This window comes from Grampus griseus, assembly GCF_964374135.1.
Source record: "Grampus griseus genome assembly, chromosome: 8".
In the NCBI taxonomy this organism is placed as follows: domain Eukaryota; kingdom Metazoa; phylum Chordata; class Mammalia; order Artiodactyla; family Delphinidae; genus Grampus; species Grampus griseus.
In genome coordinates this window covers 97673966-97693316 of record NC_139002.1, presented here as the reverse complement: position 1 = coordinate 97693316, position 19351 = coordinate 97673966, and the positions used below count along the sequence as shown (strand labels likewise).

General features: G+C 40.1%; 1 protein-coding gene across 14 annotated transcripts in view; it reads left to right on the top strand.

Annotated features, from left to right (window-relative positions):
- The window catches only part of CELF1 (CUGBP Elav-like family member 1), a 72047-nt gene that overhangs the window by 6623 nt on the left and 46073 nt on the right, over positions 1 to 19351 (top strand). Inside the window, exon 1 of one of the 14 annotated variants that reach the window (XM_082659222.1) lies at positions 15871 to 16023. The exons of 12 other annotated variants lie outside the window; for them this stretch is intronic. The gene's annotated coding sequence lies outside the window, so the exon portion shown is untranslated. Of the gene's footprint in view, positions 1 to 15870; positions 16024 to 19351 lie in introns of those variants that run through there. One more of the 14 variants, XM_082659219.1, reaches the window with a different exon arrangement.

Genomic DNA, 19351 nt, shown 5'->3' with positions numbered 1-19351 from the left:
ATTAATCCTTGGGACATGGGATGAACTGAAAGTTTTATTTGGTTAACCCTTTTGTCCCAAACAAGTATAGTAAATTCCCTACATACGGACGAGTTCCATTCTGAGAGCGTATTCGTAAGTCCAGTCTGGTCGTAAGTCTAACAAAGTTACCCTAGGTACCCAGCTAACACAATCGGCTATACAGTACTGTACTGTAATAGGTTTATAATACTTTTCACACAATGCATAAAAAACAAACACAAAGAACATTTTTAATCTTTCAGTACAGCACCTTGAAGAGTACAGTGGTAGAGTACAACAGCTGGCATACAGGGGCACGTTTGCATCTTTGAAAGTTCGCAACTTGAAGGTTCGTACGTAGGGGACTTACTGTATTACAGGCCTCACAGTACTTAGCACATGGGATTTTATTTTAGTGTTAGGGAGGATTTATATACCTCTCTTTCTTTCTTTTTTTTTTTTGCTACGTTGGGTTTTCGTTGCTGCATGCAGGCTTTCTCTAGTTGCGGCGAGTGGGAGCTACTCTTTGTTGCGGTTGCATGGGCTTCTCGTGGTGAGGTGGCTTCTCTCATTGTGGCGCGCAGGCTTCAGTAGTTGTGGTACACAGGTGTAGTTGCTCCGCGGCATGTGAGATCTTCCTGGATCAGGGATCGAACCCGTGTCCCCTGCATTGGCAGGCGGATTCTTAACCACTGTGCCACCAGGGAAGTCCCTGTATACCTCTTTTTCAAACAACGTGAACCATTCTTTTGTCCAGAATTATTCCTTGGTTCTTGATTATTTTTGGTAATTAAAAGTAGAATGTATCATGGAAGTTCAAGTATTTCACTATACTTTTTTTTTTTTTTTTTGCGGTACGCGGGCCTCTCACTGTTGTGGCCTCTCCCGTTGCAGAGCACAGACTCCGGACACGCAGGCTCAGCGGCCATGGCTCACGGGCCTAGCCACGAACCCGCGTTCCCTGCATCGGCAGGCAGACTCTCAACCACTGCGCCACCAGGGAAGCCCCTCACTATACGTCTGAAACAAGAATTAACTTTCTATGTAGGCTTTCTGAGTGGAACTTACACAGATTCTGCTAGTTGGTTGCTATTAATATAATCCTGTATTTACCTGCACACTGTGCTGTGGCATTCTGAAATGGTCAAAGAGCAAGTAAAATAGAAACAAGAAAAATTTTTATGATAATTTTTTTATTGGGGTATAGCTGATTCACAAAATTATATAAGTTTCAGGTGTACGACATAGTGGTTCACAATTTTTTAAAGGTTATACCCCATTTATAGTTATTATTAAATATTGGCTATATTCCAAAACAAGAAATTTTGAACAAAACCTACAGAATTAGTCTTCCCATAATTGAGAGTTGATTCTAGGATTTTCGAGTTCTTAAAATTGTTTTGAAACCTGTGGTTTGAAAGAATGATGTGACTTGACTGGGGTTTATAGGCATTGCTTGGGAGGGTAAGTTTGACAGCTCCAACCTTTGGTCTTAAAAATTGGTAATATCACTGAGTGACCTTAACATTTCTGAGTCTTTTTTCCCATCTTTAAAATGGAGATAACCAACTTGGAATGTAATGTGAGAATTAATTGAGATAACTTAAGCTAGGCACTGAATGGTGCCAGGCACAGTGTTGATAATGCTATTTCCTTTTTTCATCCGTAAAAATGGGCCTGCTACTTATCTCTTGGGTCAGTAATGCAGTTCAACCAAATCAGAGACACTGTTAAAATGAGTAGCAGTGCCATACATAGACAGTAGCTACTGTCAGTGTTCCTTTCCTTTCCCCTTTTAGGTGTATTTTGTTTTGCATTTTCCTTTGTCCATTGTGGCTTAGGGATAAGATTGTTTCCTGAAGTCCAGTTCGTGCATCTGAATTGTTTTGCTATGAAGAGTGTCCTTTCCCATAGAACCTTTAAGCTCGTTGATCCCTGTGGAATGCTCAGGTAATGTGGTTTCCTAGATTTCATCTTCACTGTCTACACTTCACGTGGGAGTTTGTTGATAGGGAGTCTTCGATGTTCATAGGAAACTGAAAAATACAGATGAATGTATTATTGGATTTACTGTAGGGATACCTAGGTCTCTTCCTAGTTATAGGTAACTAGTTTTAGGCTTGGAGAGAGGGTGGGCTCTAATATTTAGAGTTGTAATGTAGATGAAAGAGTTAATCAGTTTTAGCTATTTGCTTTGTAAACTATATTGTATCAAGAATCTTTATCTGAGCTTTGTAATTTGATAAAGACAGTTTTCTTGATGAGATCTTTGTAATTGTAACTTGTCCTTGTCATGAAATTGGCTTTAGAATCTCCTTGAAGTACTGGTTTCCTTACAGAATTAATCAGCATAGCTGTTCTGTAGGGTTCTTTTTGTTTTGGTTTGGTTTCTTTTGGCCTCACCACGCAGCTTGCGGGATATTAGCTCCCCAGCCAGGGTTCGAACCGGGCCCGCTGCAGTGAAAGCGCCAAGTCTTAACCACTGGACCACCAGGGAATTCCTGTGTTCTGTAGTTACTTTTTTAACCTCTGCTATGCTATGGAAGCCACGAGCATAAATTTGTTTATTTTTAACTTCTTTGAGTTCCAGACCTGTAAAAAATTTCAAGAATGTTTTATATTCATCATAAACTGCACATTGACTTATTAACACATTCTTTCTGCTAAGGAAATCTTTAATTCTTCTAAAAACGTTATCTCACAGGCTAGAAGGATAAATACCAAAATTTTCTCTGAGCATTGGGGCATGAGCAACTTTTTTTTCTTCATACTTGCCATTGTTTTTAAATTTTTATACAGAGAACATGAAATTCATAAAAGTTACATTAAAATTAGACTTTGTGCTCAAGAGATAAGAAAGCCTAGTTAGGGGAGACTGAGTATAAAATATCTTAATAAATGATTTAAAGCATTTTAACTCTTAGAGCTTTGTGAAGTTCTGATGTGACCCTCAGTCAGCCAACCTTTTCCCCGCTTTACAAGAAATGGACTCACTTTCAGAACAGCTTATGGATTGTAACGTTTTGATTTTTCTTTTCCTCCACTTAGAAAATTTGGCAGCAAATATGAAGAGGAATGGTGAGTTCTGGTTTAGAGGCTGCAGTGAGATCTCACTTAATTGATTTTAATATGCTACTTTGGGGATGTGTTCATAGGTTAGGAGTGTAGCTTTAGAAAGAACTGTTCACTAACTTTATGACCTCCATAGCTATGTTCAGCTTTGACAATGGAGTTAAAATCACTCCCGCCCCCCCCGCCCCCCCTCCCCCGCCATGTTGAAACTCCACTGAAATTATGTTCCCAAATTGGGAAACGTCTTTAGTTTGGGGATTATACAAAATGAAGATTTTTGGTTCTAAAGCCGTTTAATTTTATAGTGTTATACTTTTAATTTTGATAGGTCAGTAGTTTTCGTTTACATAACATTGCTACTTTTTAGCAAAGGAATCACTAAATTAGAAACTGTCACCACTTTCTCATTGTTCTTTTTACCTTTTTGTTTCCTGTGAGATTGAAGCAAGCTCTTGCAGAGTCTGTGGGAATGTGTGATATTTTGGTGATAATGTGGGGTAACTAATTGTCTACTGTGAGTAGACTGTCTTTTTTAACCCAGTATTATTTGGACATCTGTTCAGTTTTTGCTAGTTTCTGTTTTGTACAGATAATTTACTGTAGGCTTTTCCCAGTTTTTTTGTGCTTGTAGCTTTTGTGTGTGGGAAACATTCTTTTCTGCTCCAGTCCGGCCCCCCCCCCCACCACCACCTACTATTACATAGTTTAGCTGGTGTTTCTCTCTTGCATGAGTTGTCTGCATGATGTTGCTAACTTAACCATGCTAGGTTGGGTAGGATATTACCAGGGAGAAACACCTTTGCTGTCCCTGCTGGCTGCCTGCCTGATTCTGAACGCTGCTGTCTGATCAAGAGTCTTAGGGGGTCCAGGGAGTGAAAGGAAGTCAGGGTGGTGGTGACAAGCACCTTGAAAATGTATGACTGACATTCATCAGCGAGCTGGTTATTCTTGCACATTGAAACAGTACTGCTTTGTGGTTATATAGTCATTTTAAACCTTGTAGCAGGCTTCCAACTAGGATATTTCACTGGAAGCTGTTTATGTGGTAAAAAGACTATGTATTCCTTAGGTCCATAATTCTTAGATTTATGGCCAGAGCAAGAGGAGCAGGCATTGCATTTTGTGTTCTTCAGCCCTTCCCTGCTCATGGTTCAATTTCTGTTTGTCATTTAGTGCCTAGCTAATCTTTGTCATGAAGCTTTTCATGTCCATTCATTCTAATACTGTATCATAGGATGTTATTTAGTGTTAAGATTTTTTTTTCATTTCAGTGAGATTTTAAGGTTTTCTTGAGGATGGAGATTGCCTTATTGCTTATTTAGTGTATTATATATCTTTTAAGGAGTCAGGCATGCAGTCCCTACCCTAATTATACTCTGTGATCTAGCCCTTCTTGTAACAGTTCAGTGGGCCATGGCCCAAGCTGGGCACATCAGTTTCTTCTAGGTATTTGAGATTGGAACTGAGAATCGTGTCTTTAGGGAACAAACAGATCACCTCTATTCAGAGAACTTGAAACATATAGACTCAGATCCTGGGGCGCAGCCAAGTTCAGGCTTAATACATGTGGAAGCAGTGAAGGTCAGTCTGCAGGGAGGGAGAATTAAGTACATTTATCCAGGAAGAAGCATTGATGAGAAATGTAGCTCTGGAGAGAGAGGCAGACTAGAAGCACATGCAGAATAGAAGCCTGGGTGCAGAAAGGCTTTGCAGGTGTGGCCCTGTTGTACTTTCTGCCTTTGGGTTCCATGAGATACTCCAGTATCTTTTCAATTAATGCCATTTTTTTTTTTTTTTTTTTTGCTTAAGCTAGTTTGGAGGAAGTTCTCTTAATTAAAACCAAAAGAGCTTTTAATAAAATGCTTAGTGCAGAACTCTGCCCAACATTTCTTAAATTGATTTGAATTTTAGAACAGTCAAGCCTGGGATCATGGCTCTTTGGAAGATTGCCCTTTTCCCCCAGCAGCCTCCTCACCCTCAGGCTTAGGCTGCTTGGGGTTTTGGCTTCTCCATCTGTAGTGTAGACATTCATCTGTGTTCTCCCTTTTGGTGCACAGAGTGCTTCTCTCTGGTGCTTTGCCAGCTCAAGAATGAGGGTTGGGTTTTTTTTAAAACAAGTTTCTAATGATTATCTGTGTACAACTAGTTATTTTTAGGCATGTAAGACTGATAATAAAGTAATACTATTTCAGGTAGGAAATTTAAAGCGAGCCATCATTTATAAAGAATTTTGTGAGGCATGTGAATTAGGTCCTTTCTTCATTTCTAAAGTAGCACATTTGCTTGTTTCCTGATTGTTTCCTCTTAAAAAAAAGTTGATGGACTTGAGTGGAACACAATAATGTGGGTTGAACGGCAGTTGAGACTTTAAACAAAGGGTAATGGTGAATGGCTGTGTGCCCAGTTGATGGAGTCTGTCTGGTCTCAGCTCAGTTAGTAACTTCATGAATGATCTGTAATAGGAGCATCACAGTGGTGTTTTTCTCTTTGAGAAATGTTAATGAGGGAGAGAGGGAAGCTCTGAGAAGGACAGTTTAATGCTTCTAATTTGATTTTTTTTCTTCTTGTGATCATTTGGTTTCTGTTAAGTTGAAAGACTGTATTCCAGAGAAATGTAAAATTTCTCTGTAATATTAAAACAGGAATTAAAAAGAAATGTGGATTTGTATACTACTAGGAAGGAATAGATTTGCAGGGTAGAAAAAGCTGGAAGTCGTTATTTTACATGGGAGGTCAAATTGTTGAGAAAATAAACCTAAACAATGTTATGCCTTTGTACTGTACTGTAGTGTGTGTATAGTATTGACCCAAGGGCTGTTCATGGAAGAAGTTATATGTTTTTACAGTCCACAGTGTTTACTGGTATGGGGCCCTTGCACAAAGTAAGTAATTGATAAATATTTGTTGAGTACTATATGTTGAGTGGCACTTAATTTTTTGTTTTGAGACAGTTCAGTACTAAGGACTAGGAATAGGAAGAAAACTTTTAAAGTTGAAATTCTGTGAATCCATTTCTTCAAATCATTGTCTTTTGAAAATAATCAGTACTTTAAAGCTCCAAGCAGTTTTCTGGGGAATAAAATGTAAGCAGCTTTCCATTCAAAGACATTAAGTTGGCTAAGATTTGTACTGTAAAAGCCTTCATGTATCTTAAAACCTCATATTGTATATTACCTGGACAAAATCAGAAGGCTCCTAGACAACCCTGATTCTGGCTCTGTTTTCTGTAGCTCCAGAAAATAAGAAAAGGAGAATCTGATACTACTGGCAGTCTATGCTCTCTTGCTTTTCTGGGCCAAGACATGCATTTAAAAATAAAATCAAGGAAATTGTAAACCAGTAGTAAAAACAAATAAAGCACCCAAGAGTTTGCCTCTTCTCATGTCCTGTGCCCTGAGTCTCTTAGATTGTCTAATATTAAACTAAAGTGACAAAACTATGCTCGGGGCTTGTCCTCTGCACTTCCTATTTAAAGTTTATGGGAAATAATCATGAAAAGACACCATATTTATTATATCATTATGATTTTTATCATATGCCGTTTTTGTTTAATAGCGTCTGCATGCATTTACAAGTCCAATTTTTTTTTTTTAAGCTTGCAAACTTCTTTACTGAACTAATTTGGGTTATAGATTGTGGTGATGGGATTGGAAAACTACTTAAAAATAACTCTTTGGGACCTGCTACAGGAAAGCTTAGGTGAGTAAATATATGAAAACCAGATACAATATTTCTATGGAATATCTTTTTTTTGATGTGGACCAATTTTAAAGTTTTCATTGAATTTGTTACAATATTGCTTCTGTTTTGTTTTTTTGGCCTTGAGGCATGTGGGATCTTAGCTCCCCAACCAGAGTTAGGAATAGAACATGCAGCCCCTGCTTTGGAAGGAGAAGTTTCTCGCTCTCTTCTTTTTTTATTTATTTATCTATCTGTTTGTCTGTTTATTTTTGGCTGTGTTGGGTCTTCGATGCTTCACGAGGGCTTTCTCTAGTTGCTGCGAGGGGGGCTACTCTTCTTTGAGGTGCGAGGGCTTCTCATTGCAGTGGCTTCTCTTGTTGTGGAGCACAGGTTCTAGGTGCATGAGCTTCAGTAGTTGTGGCTCGCGGGCTCTAGAGCGCAGCTCAGTAGTTGTGGCACATGGGTTTAGTTGCTCCACGGCATGTGGGATCTTCCCGGACCAGGGCTCGAACCTGTGTCCCCTGCGTTGGCAGGCGGATTCTTAACCACTGAGCCACCAGGGAAGTCCCTCTGTGGAATATCTTGATGTCTGTTGTTTACCTTTAGCTGACAGTATATCTTGTCTCCTTAGGTCCTTTTTTTTTTCTCTTTAGACTTGTGTTTTACTTTTATAGTACAGTTATGAATCTGGTTTCAACACGTTTTATCTTAGTGGCATTTATATTTAGGGTTTTCAGTAATTATTAGTTTGAGATCAGGGGAAGATTTTTATGAGCACAGAGACACTTCTTGAGCTTTGTTCCAGCTGCTTTCTAGCTCTCAAGTTATTGTTGTTATCAGGCCTAGGAAAGCTGAAGTTTTAGATTATTACTGTGAAATCAAGTTCTATTTTTATTTATTAATGTTAATTTGTCTGGTGTAACTTTGCTCTGGGCTAAGTAAGACATAGAGGAATGTTTTCTTTTGAATTCTGACTGCTCCACTTCTCTTAACAAACCAGATCCACAGATTAGACTTGTAAATGATCTGTTTTCTTAAGGTATCTTCTAACAGAATGGGTCTCAGGGGAGCTGAGCGCCAGCACACATTTAGCTGGGAGTGACAGTTCATCTCCCTGAATTACATCCCCTTTGTCCATACACAGCAATTTTGGAGGCAAGACTTGCAATTTAAACTCTGTTCTGGTCTAATCAGTGTGATTTATTTTATAATCAGTTTTATTTATTATAATTATTTTGTGTGATATGTTTCTGACATAATCATGTAGGGAAGCTGAAATTTCTTGAGTAGAAACTTGCTTTGGAGAACTTTGAAGTCTTGATAGGAAAATACTGAATATAATTTATGCTGTATCATGATCTGGAAAGATATGGAAGCATACGTAGGTCACTGAAACTTTATTGAGCTATATTTATTTAATTGTTTTTATGAATAGGGAGATTAAAACTTGAATACATTTAACTCTTGCAAGAGAGTCACTAAAACAGTTAATATTTCTTCAGAATTGTATACTATATGGGAAATAATCATGGAAAGACACCAGGTTTATTATATTGTTTTTATCATATGCCATTTTTGTTTAATAGCCTCTGTGTGATGCATTTACAAGTCCTTTTTTTTTTTTTTTAAGCTTGCAAACTACTGAACTAATGTGGGTTATAGATTGTGGTGCTGGGATTGGGAAACTACTTAAAAATAACCCTTTTGGACCTGCTATATTTCTTGAAGGCAGCTTGCTGAAGAAAAATTAGATCAGGCTTTCTGGATTGCTAGATCCAGACCATCAAAAAATGCTCTGACCGGGCTTCCCTGGTGGCGCAGTGGTTAAGAATCCTCCTGCCAATTCAGGGGACATGGGTTCAAGCCCTGGTCCGCGAAGATCCCACATGCCGCGGAGCAAATAAACCCATGCGTCACAACTACTGAGCCTGTGCCCTAGAGCCCACGAGCCACAACTCCTGAAGCCCAGGCGCCTAGAGCCCATGCTCTGCAACAAGAGAAGCCATCGCAATGAGAAGCCCGTGCACCGCAACGAAGAGTAGCCCCCACTCGCTGCAACTAGAGAAAGCCCGCGCACAGCAACAAAGACCCAACGCAGCCAAAAATTAAAAAAATGCTCTGACCAAAAGAAAAAAAAGCCTGCTGGATCCACCCCCAGGAATCCTCGTGGGTCCCCATGGTAACAACCTCCTTGCTTACAACTTGTCACTGTGTAACTGTCACTGGGGTTCAAAGAAAAGCCAGTATATCAAGAACTGTGTGGCATTAACTACTCCTTGGTAAAATGCTGTTGCACATTTGCAACAAGCCAGAAATAGAAAGTTAAAGTTTCTGTGTTCCATTAATTAGATGCTTTAAAAAGCTGCCTAATTATGGTAAGGTGCAGTAGTGGGAAGGTGGTGGGTGGCCAAGGCAGGCATAGGAAGAAGCCATAGGCTCCGAATGTTAGGACCTTCATTTTCTTCTCTAAACCTTTCATTTTCCAAATGAGGGAAGTGAAATGTGTTACTTAAGTTCACATAGAAGCAGAAGCAGGATGCCATCCCAGATCTTCTCATTTTCCAGGACGGTTCTGCTGTCTCTGCCCACACATCACATTTGCCATGCCTCTACTTTTCAGAAACCAAGTATCAGTTTCTGAGGTTAGGAAAAGACCTTAGAGGTCATGCAGGGGAATTTTCTACCCAGTGGAGGAATCCCTTCTACAGCATCCTGGGCAGGTGCCCTCTGCCTCTTCCCTCAGGTGGGGGTTACCTATCTAGTTAGCAAAAACCCCACTGCCTGACTTCAAAGAGAAGATAGTTTTACATGGCTTTCCCATTTTAAAGCTATAAGCTTTATTTTTCTCCCCTTATAAATTAGCAATTGAAAATCAGACCAGAATGTTTTTCATTAGCCTGTTTATCTCCGTTTAAGTCATGCTTGTCAGTCATGACAAGGCAGATAATTCGTTAAAAGAATTATGTCATGCCTAAACTCTAGAACTTTGAAAAGATAATGCCATATTTGGAACAAGCTAGTCCTTTAACAGCTGAGAGGGAAGGATGATAAATGCTATATTCAGCTTAAAGTATTTTATAGCGTGCCTAATAAGATGAGATGATGGTGAGCTAAAGAGTATCAAAGAGGCCTCAAAATATTTAAAAAATAAAATCAAAAGCCAGATAGGCAAGCTATTTTGTATTTTTTATGGTGCATTTGTGACTGTTTTTGTCATTGTTTAGAGTAGGTTCATTTACACAGAAGTGAGTTTTGGATTCAAAACCAACATTATTTTGGTAATTATTAATTACACGTACCAAAAAAGAATTTTTTTTAAGGTCCATTTCTTGGATGTCATTGTTGCTCAATATGCCAGTCATTTAATGTCCCTGCAGTAAGTGCTTCAGCTTTTATTTCACTTTTCTTCTTTCCTAACTGCTTGAAAGGTAGTAACAGGTAAACATTTAAGATTATTAGCTTGAGGTGTTTTTTTTATACCTTTTAAGCAAAGCATAAATGCATATTTTCTAATAAGGTATACAGAAATGTTTTCAGTTTCTTATACCCACAGATACTTTTTCCTCGAAGAATTTACCATATTTAAAAATGGAGAATTTGGCTCCAATGTTAATTTTTCTTTCTGTCTTACCAGAAAGTTAAAGTGGAAATGCTGTTGGCAGTCTTTTGCTGTCTTGACTTCAACACAGTAGAGAATGCTATAATGAAAATGTGGCTGAGTTTTTAATATTCTGGAATTTCATGACCACCAGCACTTCTTGTTGTGCAGCCAGGGTAATTAAGGTAATCAAATATTTTAGTCATTAGCGGGTGTGGCCTGGCTCTGAAAGAAATCTCTAATTGTAGCCTCAACCCAGTGCCCTTTTCCCTCATTTAGTCCAAAACATATTTATTATTTTTGTCATTATTCTGGTTCTTAATTTGCCCAGTGAATTTTTGCTTAAAAGTTCATCATACAGTTTTTCTTGATAAGAAAGTATGCTGAATTACAGTGTAATGACAGAAACGAGCTGTTAGACTTCACGTTTTGGGTGGGAGGTGTGGGGAGTGAGAGAGAGAAACGAAAAGGAGAGGAAGAGAGAGATGGTTTCATCCGTACCATTTTGTAGACAAGGAAACTTGAGGTTAGGAACCTCAGGGAGGATAGTAACTTATTGGGGGCATCCAGCTATCAAGTTATAGGTCAGGGCTGGGCTTTGAGTCCACACTCCAAATTCTGTGCTATTTTCCTTTCCTTTTCTTGCTTCTAAAGGCTAAGCCTCATGAAAATAATGTAATAATTGGGCTTCCCTGGTGGCGCAGTGGGTAGGAATCCGCCTGCCAATGCAGGAGACTCGGGTTCGAGCCCTGGTCCAGGAAGATTCCCACATGCCGCGGAGCCACTAACCCCGTGCACCACAGCTACTGAGCCTGTGCTCCAGAGCCCACAAGCCACAACTATTGAGCCCAGAGTGCTGCAACTACTGAAGCCTTGCACCTAGAGCCCGTGCTCCGCAGCAAGAGAAGCCACTGCAATGAGAAGCCTGAGCACCGCAATGAAGAGTAGCCCCTGCTCACCACAACTAGAGAAAGCCCGTGTGCAGCAACGAAGACCCAGCATAGCCAAAAATAAATAAATAAGTAAATATTTAAAAAAAAAAGAGATTATTTTTGTAACCACTCCTTTTCATGTAGTAGTATAATTTTTAACTGTTAATCAGTAATGTAAATTCATTGTCTTATTTTAGAAGTTCTTACCATTGAGTAAGGAAAAAATGGGCGTATCTTTTAACTGCCCTGGTAAGATACTGTTTGCGTACCTTACCTAAACTGTTTACCTGTTTTCTTGTTGAAAAGTAGGAGTGATTTAACCCTAACGAAAGTGGCATGGAAATGTGGTTTTAAGGTAGGTAGCATTCATAGCATCTTCGTGTCTTTAAAAAGAAATGCATGGAGTTCCTATGGGCAGATAGGTGGGGGTATCCCTCCCACAGGTCGTTTAGTAGGTGAGAAAACTGGATGTTACATCTTTATTTGGTTCCTTAGTGAGAAATGATGTGACATGAAAGACTGCCATCTCCCTTTTTTTACCCTTCTTCTTAAAGTCTGGTCCCCATCTTGCAACTCCCATGCCCCACAGCCATCCTTTTGGCTCTGACATTGCTTCTTAATTCCAAACAGCCATATTCCATGAGCTCCTAGAAAAGAGAGAGAAAGAAATCACCAGTCTCTTGGCTACCTTGCAGTCAGTGCCATTTTTACCAAATGGTCTGCTCTGTGACCATGTCCTCTTTTGACTGGACCCACATTAAAGTGTGTCCCAAATGCTATCTTGATATATGTCCTCACTAGCAATCTTGTTTTTTAAGTCTCCATTTACAGGTTGATTCACAGTGGGAGGGAGAGCCATGTTCAGAAACTTTCTGATAGCCTGATTTTTCTTGTCTTTCATCTCTTTGCTTCTATTTATGTTCTTTGTACCTCTTCCTTGAGCTTGCACCTTCTGCATAGTTGACTGTATTATATCATCTTTGAGGCTGCAAAATAAAAGTTGGAAGATTTTAAAGTTCCCAGAATAATGTTGTCGCCCACATTGCACATATGTCACATTTTGAGTTTACTAGTTAAGCCTCTAAATATGTACTTTATATACAGTATGTGCAGTGTGATGACTTAGGTTGCCATGAGAACCTAAAAATTTTAGGCTTAAATGGTTCAGTAACAGACACATTTTTTTCCTTTATTGTCTTAGAGGAAGGCTAGGTTTTTCTTTTATCTAATATACTTTTTACAAATTGAGATATTAGGCAGTGGCTATTCTCAGATATCACGTCTTGCTGACAGGATGGGTAGCTTCTTTGTTTGCCTATTATCAGTCTTCTTTATTCCAATCTTCCATGCTCTAGTTTTTTCCCTCTCTACCTGTCTCCTATTACTTTCTGTGCTACAGGATAGAATTAGAAGTAGGAAACTGGAGGCCTTAGCTTCTTAAAAAAAAAGTACACCTGGTAAGAGAGGAAGTATCTAGTGGGATGTTCCTCAGCAGATCTACAGAATTCCACTCTCCTGTAAGCCTCCTGAGGTGAGCTGTGATAGTAAAATTTGCTTGGGAAAAAAAAATTTTTTTCCTGAGGCTTTTTTTTTTTTTAATTGAAGTTATGGTTGATTTACAATAGCTTGAGAATTTTTTTTGAGAAATACTTATTTGTTTATTTAGGCTGTGCCGGGTCTTAGCTGTGGCACATGGGATCCTCATTGCCATGTGTGGCCTCTTTAGTTGCGGCATGGGAACTCTTAGTTGCGGGATGCATGTGGAATCTAGTTCCCTGACCAGGGATCAAACCCAGGTCCCCTGCATTGGGAGCTCGAAGTCTTACCCACTGGACCACCAGGGAAGTCTGAGAATTTTTTTTAAAAGGCATATGTTAGTCTGCATCTAAAAACAATTGAGATTCTTTTGAATTGGGATATATTGTTTTGAATAATTTCTTGGCCAGGGTGACTTGTTTATTCTTGACTAGGTTTAGTCATGAAGATTGCCTTCTTATTGGACTAGGAAGTGCAAGAGGAGATGACAGAATGTTAGAGATGGAACAAACTATATATCATTTAGTCTTTGGTTCTTAAACCTGTTTTGGATCATGGACCCCCCTTTGAAAATCTGGTAAAAAGCTATGGACCCATTTCCCTATAAACATAAATTAAGTACATAAATATATTTTACATATATATAAAATTTTGCACATAATATAGTGGGGTTTATGGCATGCATGAAATATCCATGAATTCTACAGGTCTGTGGACCCTAAATGTGGACTCCTGATCTGGTCCAATACCATTTTTCACTTGAGGAAGCAGGTAACAGGAAAGAAATGACTTGCCAATGGCCATACTATAGGTGTGTATAGCCATTTTGATTTTGTGGTTATACTTTAAACACCCTTGCTGTATACAATTGTGGTTTTTTGCATTGTGTTGTTTATCTTTTTTTTTTTTTTTTTTTGCGGTACGCGGGCCTCCCACCGCTGCGGCCTCTCCCGCCGCGGAGCACAGGCTCCGGATGCGCAGGCCCAGCAGCCATGGCCCACGGGCCCAGCCGCTCCGCGGCACGTGGGATCTTCCCGGACCAGGGCACAAACCCATGTCCCCTGCATCGGCAGGCAGACTCCCAACCACTGCGCCACCAGGGAAGCCCATGTTGTTTATCTTTACGTAAGTAATCTTAATGGGTAATTAAAGCTGTGATCTCACCCAAAAAATAACATAGTAGTCCACAATAAAATACACTTTGGGAAATTGTTGCTATAACAGGCCTGCTCAGAAAAATTAAATGTATTAAAAAAAATGTATAAGACACTAACACAGTCAAGAGATTTTAAATAAAATGTTGAACACTTGCGGGTCCTTGTTTTGTGGGACATGAAAATGCCTCCATTGCTGGAATTCTGCTGTGGTCTTTTCTCTTTTTTAAAAAAAAAAAATTAATTTTTGGCTGCGTTGGGTCTTCGTTGCTGAGCGCCGGCTTTCTCTAGTTGCGGCGAGCGGGCGCTACCCTCTTCATTGCGGTGCGTGGGCTTCTCATTTTGGTGGCTTCTCTTGTTGCGGAGCACAGGCTCTAGGCGCGCGGCTTCAGTAGGTGTGGCACTCGGGCTCAGTAGTTCTGGCTCACGGGCTCTAGAGCGCAGGTTCAGTAGTTGTGGCGCATGGGCTTCGTTGCTCGGTGGCATGTGGGATCTTCCCGGACTAGGGCTCGAACCTGTGTCCCCTGCATTGGCAGGCGGATTCTTAACCACTGAGCCACAAGGGAAGTCCCCGTGCTCTTCTTTTTCAGCACGTCAAACAGAGTGTGGACAAGGCTGTGCCTTGCACTGTGAGATCTAGGTGGTGGGATTGAGAGATCAGTTTTGCCATAATTTGGCATAATTTGCTCATCATTACTACATTACCTACAAAAGGTAAAGAGAAAATTTCAAATGGTCAATTTGCCTATAAAATATACTAAAGTAAATAATTATGGTGAACCAATTAATTTTAAGAATTTGAAGGGTTTTCTTTTTTTCAGTTTTAGAGAAAGCGTTTTGCTGGGGTGCAACCTAGTATGTTTATTTATGTCCCCCCAGCAACCTAGTATGTTTATTTATGTCCCATAAACTGGAGGATTGTGCATACACATATACCAGACATGTCAGTGATGGAAAGGAGCTAGGCAATGTTCTCCTCTCTGGAGCTCCCCTTCGCAACTGGGTGACTTAGCAAGTATTTTGTAATCAAAGATCTCAAATGCACAGTAAGTATTGGTTGATTCATTGAGAACTAAAGTACAGAATCATTTGAACCCATCAACCATGCATTTTCTTTCCTTCTTTGGTTGCCTGCCTTTTTTTTTTTTTTTTTTTTTTTTAAACCATGCATTTCTTATCTTTGGAGACTTCACTCTGGCCAGAAATTAAGCTTTTCATATATTTCACATTGAGATGAATCTGAATGAATTGTTCCAAGCAAAGTAATTTTTAGAACATAAACATTTGACTTCTGATTATATAAGCCAGCATCCTGGGAAATATATTTTAAAAGTTGTATCAAATTTATTTTAACTTGTAAATCAGAAGAAAAGAAAAAGAGAGACCTAAAACTGTCTGAGAGTTGGAATGAGACCTTCATTCTGAAAGCAGCAAAGGGCCCGTGAAGTCTAGGACCCTTCACACACATGCGGAATAACCTTTTTTGCATGTTAAGTTCCAGGATTTAAATGATAAATTAAGCCTCATGGCTGCTGCTGGCCTGGTAAGAGTGCAGCCTGCTGAAGTTCTCACAGTGTCTTTCCTGTTTGCTGTGGCAGAGGGATTCTTGGTGTAAGTGACTGAAATTATCGGGAAGTTCCTTGGCCAAAATAGAATCTCAAACCTTTCTTCAAGTACCAGCCTGTGTGTTTCTGTTTTTTGTCTGGAGCATGTGAACACAGTGCATGTGTGTGAGATAATTGGGCTTTCACTAATGGCCCCCTTTCAGCAACCATGTATGGATAAAGCTGTTCAGGTCCCTGCTCCTCCCTCTCTGAGCAGGGAGGAGGACCTGTTTTGCTGAAGCTGCTGTTCCACTTTTCAGCTTTCTATATTTGTACAGCAACAGCAGGAGCAGCCCACTAGCTCGGCCGCGTGGCTGCCCTGTGCGCCCATCCTGGCTCTGGCCTGCTCAGGACTCAGCCAGGGCTTGCAATTTGTGTTCTTCCGTGCGTCCATCTGTCTGTCTGTGTACATTTCTGTGGAGGACTGAGGTTTTCAAGTTGAAGAGGTGACCTGTTTGTCTTTTTTGTTTTGTTTTGTCAATTATAAATGGTAAAGAATGTTTCAGAATCTTGGGGATGGGGTGAGGAGACAAGATTTGTATTATTTAACAAAATATATTTTAGGGAGAGGATGCCAAACTGGTAAACATAGTGTCAGAAATGGTCTCTGGGTTCTCTTAGAAACTTTTCTCATTAAAGTAGTAGTGTTTTTTCCCTTTTGTTTTTCACTTGTCACAAAGCCCAGTTCTTAGGGGTGGAAATGAATTCCTTTCCTGGCACACAAATTTCCTGATGTAAGATTTGAGTAGAAAAGGCTGAGACACGTTTACCCCCTTAAGAAATGACCTCATACACATCTTTTTGGAAGAGGGTACAGTAGGGGCTAAGCCTCTTCCCTTGGCCTTTTGCCGGGAAAGGAACTGTGGGAAATGCCCCACTGCTTTGGGCTTTGCAGTGGCCTATGCTGTTTGCACAGATTCAGAGTGCTTTGTAAAGTTTGGCCTTACCAGAGGGCTTGTAATGTTTTTTGGTGTCATGTCTATTTAAGGAATAGTATGGGACATGACATGCAGACAGATTTCAGTTTATTTCCAAAGAGTATTGGATTTGTTATATATTTAAGGAGTACTCTCGTGCTTTGTTATGAGATATTCTGATTAGACAGAAATGAATTGCTCGATCTTGATCAACTTAAGTCTAAATTCAAGTTGGTTTCTTTGTTTTACCCTTTCCTTTTACTCCCCTCCCCCATCCCCCCCATGAGTCATAAGCATGCCGAGTTGGGAATAGAACTTGTCAGCTGAGTAGGGATGAGACAGTTCTCTGCACATATTTGTAACTGTGGCCCATGAGGAGAGTAAAGGACTTAAAATGCTGGAGAAATACAGTCACTGAGGCAGGTTCTTCTGTGGCTGTGTGGTATGGTTGCAGGGTTCCATGTGACCATTTACTGATGTATTCTGCCTTTGAATCACTTAGGAGTCTGTTGTTCTGTGACTTGTCCATTGTTGGCTTCAGGTGTATGTGTTTGTGTAGGGCCTAGGACCTGGTGCTGAGTCTCTCATGGGTCCTACATACTTGATGACTTTATAAAATACTGTTGAGTGTGGCATTAAGTGGGCTTCAGCTTCCCCTTGGCAACTCTTAGTGCCTGTCTCATTTTGCCATTCTACTAATGTTTTCTCATTTATACCATGAATCACTATATACTCTCTTTAGGGTCTATCACTGGAGATTAAAATCAGTGGCAGCTCTCTGATTTTACTGCTCAACCTCAATAAAGGACTCTGTGGTTTAGCACATCTCTATTTCAGCTTTCCCTTTGTTCTTGATCTTTAAAAAAAAATTATAATTTTCCTGGTCTCATTAGTTGTTATTTTTTTCATTGTATGCTTTTTGAAAGCTTCCATAAATCCTTTTTTGATATGATGCGGGAGGGTAATAAATAAATGTTTATAAATAAATAAGTGCTCTTAGAACAAGTGGTTCAGTATTTCGTAATGAAGGTTACACTTACACTGGACGCGAACAGGCCCAGTTGAAGATTTGTCAGCCAGTCATTGCCTTCTTATCTACACCCCTTCCTCTCCTTCTAATAGGAAATATTTCTGTCTAATGTTAGGTACTCCATTTTGTTGGGATTGACATCTACACACTGCTGTATTTAAAGTAGATAACCAGCAAGGATCTACTGTATAGCACAGGAAACTCTGCTCAATATTCTATAATAACCTTAATGGGAAAAGAATTTGAAGAAGAACAGAAAAAAATTAAATTAAAATCTTACGTCCTCCATTTTGAAGAGAAACAATCCTCTCCCACCATAGGCACCAACCTTAGTGCCTGGAATAATAATGATAGCAAAAGTTTATTGAGTGGTTTCTGTGTGCCAGGCAGTGTTCTAAATGCTTTTACATACATGAGTTTTAAAATTCTAACAAACATCTTCTAAAGTAGATACAGTTACCATAACCATTTGGCAGATGAGAAAACAGGTATAAAGAAGTTAAACAGTTTACCCAAAGCTAAACCTGGCTAGTAAGCTCAAAACTGGGATTCAAAAGCAGTGGTGTGGGAGCTTCCCTGGTGGCGCAGTGTTTTAAGAATCCACCTGCCAATGCAGGGGTCACGGGTTCGAATCCTGGTCTGGGAAGATCCCACATGCCACGGAGCAACTAAGCCCATGCACCACAACTACTGAGCCTGCACTCTAGAGCCCACGAGCCACAACTACCAAGCCCGCGTGCTACAACTGCTGAAGCCTGTGCACCTAGAACCCGTGCTCCGCAACAAGACAAGCCACCACAATGAGAAGCCCGTGCACCGCAATGAAGAGTAGCCCCCGCTCGCCGCAACTAGAGAAAAGCCTGTGTGCAGCAACGAAGACCCAATGCAGCCAAAGATAAAATAAATTTAAAAAAAAAAAAAGTGGTGTGACTCCAGAGTCTGAGTGTAGGGTGCATTATAGGCTTATAGTCAATATTTGACTATTAATTTTATTAACACGTTCTGAGTTTTATTTGGGGATTTTTGAATCATGAATCAGTTTAACCCAGTTTCATTTTAGAATTTCCTTCTGAAAATGACTATACTATATGACTTTGGTTTTGCAGGTCTCTGTCAACTAATTCATTTTTTGATGATAAAAAGCTGGAAGGCAAATAGTCTGTGAAGCATTCCCAGAATTACTAATTTATCTCTGCTGGTGCCAGACTGTTTACTGAAGATATTGAAAGCAGAGTTAATTTTAGTTTCTTTTAACTCTTGGTTCCTGCGCTACACATCTTCAGGAGAGGCCTTCATAGGGGAGCATGGGAAGGGAAGACTGGCAGATTTTACCTAATCCACTAGCTGTGATCTGTGTTAGTGTAACAGGATAATAGGGAGATGTGTTTAAAAGAAATGATGATGGAAGAATTATTGGTAGGCTGAGTAATTTCAGTGGAGGGTAGCAAAAATGTTATTCCATCTTAGACGTGATTAAATAGCACAAAAGTTTGATTTAGACAGGGAAGAATCAGTTCTTCTAAGGTGTTTGTCTCTCTCAAATTGATGACAGATTTTCTCTAACCATATATGCTTTCCCTTGTGTATATGCTGTCCAATGGGGTTTTTTTTTTTTTTTTTTTTTTTTTTTTTGCGGTACGTGGGCCTCTCACTGTTGTGGTCTCTCTCGTTGCGGAGCACAGGCTCCGGACGCGCAGGCTCAGCGGCCATGGCTCACGGGCCCAGCTGCTCCGCGGCATGTGGGATCTTCCCAGACCGCGGCACGAACCTGTGTCCCCTGCATCGGCAGGCGGACTCTCAACCACTGCGCCACCAGGGAAGCCCTGT